This window comes from Nematolebias whitei, chromosome 19 (assembly GCF_014905685.2).
Source record: "Nematolebias whitei isolate Nwh7 chromosome 19, NemWhi1, whole genome shotgun sequence".
NCBI lineage: Eukaryota > Metazoa > Chordata > Actinopteri > Cyprinodontiformes > Rivulidae > Nematolebias > Nematolebias whitei.
The window spans coordinates 10,392,540-10,398,086 of NC_056516.1; positions in this window are offsets into that span (position 1 = coordinate 10,392,540).

The following is a 5,547-nucleotide window of genomic DNA, read 5'->3' on the forward strand; positions in this document are numbered from 1 at the left end:
AGGGATGACCCATTTGTTGAACTAGTCAAGAGCTCTAGAACCAGAGTTCAATAAATTTTTATCTTAACACTCATTGGCTTTTTGTTTTTATTCAAGTGAAACAAAACACTGATATATCTTCTGGTAAAATTCAGGAGATGTGAAAGGCTATATATATATTTTTTTTTTTTTTTCTTCCAAAAATATATATTTTTTAACCCCTAACTAAGTGGTTTTGGTGCTTAAATCCACCCAGTTCTGTTGCAAAATAAATATCAAATAGAAAGAAAGACTGAAACTTAGCAGATGACTGAAATGGTTCTTTGTGCAAAATATTTTCCTCATTTATCAATGAGTTTTCAATAGTCCACCTGCAAAATGCATCCCCTCCTAAAACAAAAGTGGCTGTCTGCACTGTGACCAGTGCTGATGAGTTCTGTGCAGTTTTGCTTCAAAGCTTCGTTTCCTCTCTAACGATGTGTTTCTCACCAGGGAGCTCAGGAATAACCTGTGTCACTACGAATCTGCCCAGCTCTCCTGATGCCGTCCAGATCCCCCCGTCCTGAAACACACACCAGCTTCTTTGTTTGCTTCTCAAAAGTTTAGGCGAGTTTTATTTGTTTTGTTTTTTTCCTTTTCCACCATTGCAGTAGCACACGCACAGATGCACACAAGCTTACGCCAATTCATGAGAATAAACACACACCCTCAAATCAACAGCAATGTTTGGCTATGCGCTCAAATTGCATACACTTTGCCACACATCCACACACCTACACTCACAGACCGGCCCCTGTCTGAGGCAGATGCAGCAATGAGGAATAAACGACAAATTTCCTACTTCATTTCACTTAGTTCTGCCTGTTTTAGCTCACTGCTAACCTGCCCTGCCATGTCGGAAGGCCGAACGTTAAATTAAAGAGGACCAAATTTCCTGAAATGAAATGACTGTCAACTCAACTTTGCTCCATCGTTTCTGAGAAGTGAAATAAAACTGATGTTCCAGTTTGTTTTTGTGCAACACACAGAGTTTCAAACACAGAAGGCAACAGTAATGAAATGCATCACTCTTGCAGGTCGTCTCAAAGAAAGTCACGTTGATTGGCTTTGATCTCAACGGTCTGCAGCAAGCCAGCAGCGTGCAGCACCTGCATGTGTCGTCGTGATCATCATGATGTGCTGACATTCATCTGATCAGGACGACAAAGTAGGAAACTGCTGTGTGCACCCGTGTGTTCACGCATCTGCATCTCCAAATGCAATTCTGCTGTCAGATGCATCCATGTGCTCGCATTAATGGGATTTCTGTGCATGTGCGGCTTTGCAGTTGTGGATTATTTCATAATGAGGGGATGCAGTTCGGAGAGTGCGTCTTTGTTCTTCTTCCACATCTGAGTGTGTGAGGATGAGTGCATGCTTGGGTGGTGTGCTGGCAGGCTGTCCTGCCTTTAGGGAAGGTGGGGGGTGGGGGGATAAATGGCTGAGTGTTGTTGTTGTCCAGAGAGCAGACACTCAGACAGCCGCTCACACATGATTAATTGTTTCCTTGTTGGGACTGGGACCAGTCAACTGTGGCTGGACCAAGGCCTCCCACCCAGGCGTTCCAGACGTGTGCGTGAATCGGAGAGGAAAACGTGATAAAATCCAAAGAGATTATTTTATAAGTTTGTGATTGCATTCTGCTTTTAAACACTGTGTTGCTCAGTTTGAGTCTGCAAGATGAAGTGAGACTGAAGAGCTGACTGGTCTGTCCAGTGTTAAAGGTCTTCAATTGACTTTTTCCTGCAACTGTTTTCCTCTTTCTGTTTTATTTTAGAACATGTATTAACCATTCTCTGATCCATCTTAAAATGTGCTGTGAAAAATAAATTTGTAATTTTTAGCTTGGTTTTAATCCTCATTGATAAACAGAGATATGAGCCTTTATTGAGGACAGATCAAGCCATTTGAAAGATTTTTTTTTTATCTAAACCAAAATTTGTACACAATAAACCACCCTATTATCGTTAAAAAAACACAACAAATTAAACATTTTCTGGGTTAAGCAAAACTCAGATTGAACTTTGACTGATATCATTGTAGATTAAAACTGAAGCAAGAAAAATATTTTCCTTCTGTTTCTTAAGCTTTTGTGTTTTTTAACTTATTTATGCTTGATGCTAATAAATGTAATGTTTTATCGTGTCTGTACTTTAAATTGTCCTTTACTGTATATAGAAACAGTCAAATCAAATAAGGCAGCAAACGGACTTCTGATGCGTCAGCACCACTCTAGTTGATCTATGATGGTTTAGAGGTGCACGAGTGAGCCTGAGCAATGATTAATTATATTTTTTAGAGGCTTGATCATTCATCACTAATGATTACATCAAGTGTGCTTTATTGCTCTGGTGGAAAAAAAATCCTCTCCTGCATCTAAACTGTTGCCACTGTTAATGACTCTTCATCACTGTCCAAGGCTTCTAAGTAAAGCAGGACAGGTGGAAGGTCGAGCTTCAAATATTAAAGGTTAGGGAGAGGAGAGTGGGGTAAAAAAAATCTAATCAAATCTGGGAATAGGAGTTGAAAACAAACTCCATAATTACCAGGTTTTTCATGGGCACATGGGATGAAAACACAGATGGACAGGGTGTGTGTGTGTGTGTGTGTGTGTGTGGGTGTGGGTGGGGGGTGGGGGGGTATCCTCTCAGGACCATTCAACTCAGTTGATCTTAATGATTGAGATGAGCATGACTCACATGCAACACTGATTCACTTGTCCTTAGGGCCTTAATCACCCCACCTATAACCCATCCTTTGTGTTGATATAAGTGAATCATTTGTTCAGTTTGAAAGTATTTTTAAAGGTCCTTATGGTCACATTTTGACATTTATTCTTCTGATAAGGGCCTTATTTGACTGTATCTGCAGTTTGTAACCAGGTTTATTGTAACTAGTTGGGTAAGGTTTCCTACTAAGTGTGACTAAACCATGCTTTTTAAATGATGAACTAAACAGGATTAAACATGAACTAATAATGACCTAAACATGAAGTAACATGAACTAATCATGAAGTAAAATGGATTAATCATGAACTAAACATGAACTAACAGAACTAAACATGAACTAAGCATGAACTAAACATGAACTAATCTAATCATGAACTAACATGAACTAATCATTAACTAACCATTAACTAATCATGAACTAAACATGAAGTAATCATGAAGTAATCATAAACTAACCATGAACTATGGAGGAGTGGTGGTGCAGTGGTTAGAGAGCGTGGGCCTGTGATCAAAGCATCAATGGTTAACTCCTCAGTTCAACTCCCCAGACCGACAACATCAAAAGTGTGGGTGAAAAAGGTGAAACACCCACACCTGCCTTTACCCTCATTTGCCACACTCTGGGCCCATGAGCAAGACCCTTAACCCACAGTTGCTCCCTGGGTACTGTTGTAGTGTTCTAAGGGCTAGGTTAGCTTTTTAGAGCTTCACTACAATTATTTTTAAATAACGGGCTCTCTCTTTTTCGAGCTAATTACAACCATGTGACAGAAGTAACTGTGCGTAGATGGTTTAATCAGTGACATGAGACGTTAATTTTCTTTGACCCATCAAAATAAATTGGTCATTTATTGAACAAAATCAAAATTTAACATCAAAACGTTGTACTCTTGAATAGACTGATCTGGTTCTGATTAATAAAACTTGACAGGTTTTACTTAATAAAAACAAAAGACATTTCTGAAAGCATCTGGATTAATTACTGGCAAGATAGAAGTTTAAAGATGGGAGAAATGGAGGAGTTTAAAGGAAGATGTTGAAGGAAGATGTATGTCTGTAGACCAGAACAACACGCTCCTTTCAAACGCAGTTCGCCCGCGGTACACTTCGCGTGAAGCTCGTGACGACTCTTTACCTTGGCAGAGGATGGGTCCGCTACGGTCAAGAGGTCCCTGGCACGCTACATTTCAGCGTCTCCTCAGGGCGGCTGCGACTCGGCAGAAGTCGTGAGATACTCCGTTCAACAGAACAAACTTCCTCAGAAGTTGTAGGGCATTCGCCTGGTGATAGTCACAACGAGGCGCCGTGACACCGGCAGAGATGGATGACTCCATCAGACTGGAAAACTGAGTCCGAAGTTCCACTCAGCAGTGGAAAAACTCCACAACTCCAGAACAGCTAGAGCTGAAGAACAGAACTTCACTCCAGAACTACTCCACAGAACCCCAGAAGACTAATAGTTCCAGGAAGTGTCGACTTTTAAAGAGTTCTGCTTCCGGTCACTTTAGTAAGTCTTGATTGGTTGAAGCAACCAACCGGGGTGTGGTTCTAGTGATGTCAGAGGGTTTTTACAAGTCAAGAAAACAGCAAGAATGTTTTAGGAACAGACAGAGAAATGTTTTGGCGAAGTGAGAAACACCGTAGGTGCCAGTTTTCTTATTTACTGTCTGAGAGTTTTAAAAACAATACAGCCCGTTCTAACAACTTGTTTTTGACTGTCTCCAACTTTTGACCGACATCACTATTTCTCATTTCAGACAGAAGATCAAAATGCATAATTACTTTGTAAATAGACATTTAACTTGATTTCTAATTTAAATGAGGATTAAAAAATCATTAATACTGTTTCACAGTTGATTTAAAATGAGTGGTTCACTTCAACATTTAAAAATGGTATGAACTAAACACACTTTTGATTTATCAAGATATTGTAAAATATTAATGATAATATAAAAGAAGAGTGTTCTTTCAATTGATTACTTCAGGATACAATTAGACAGTCTCTGGATGAGTTAATTTGTATTTCTGGATTCAAATCAATGAAATAACAGTTCCTGTCCCATGAAGGTCTTCAGAGGCAGGTTTTGGTCGGAGGCTTAGTCCACTACACTGTAGAGGACATTGCACTGCTTCACATTTGCTCATATGTGCAATGGGAAAAAAATGCAGATAATTAATTTTCCCATTGGGGATTAATAAGAGTACAATAAAAAAATCTAAACATGAGCTAACCATGAACTAACCATGAATTAAACATGAACAAACATGAACTAAACATGAACTAATATGAATTAACCATGAACTAAACATGAACTAAACATGAACTAAACATGAACAAACCATCAACTAATCATGAACTAATCATGAACTAATTATGAACTAATTATGAAATAACCATGAACTAAACATGAATTAAACATGAACTAAACATGAACTAACCATGAACTAATCATGTATTAAGCACGAGTCCCCTAAAGCAAACAGTGCATGTAACAAGTAGGAAACCCTGAACTAATCATTTGCAAATGATCAGGCTCAGAATAAAAGCTGTTGTGTTGTTCATCATTAGGCATTGTCAGTTCATGATGATTAATAATCATTTTGTTCTCCTTAGTTGAACATGCTTCTACTAGTAGTTAATGAATCAAATCAAACTGTTTAATTAGTTTTTATTTTTTAAGTTATTACAAAACTGGTGAACAATCACTTCAAATTCAAATCTTTTGAAATATATATGTGTATATACATACATATATATATATATATATATATATATATATACATACATATACATACATAT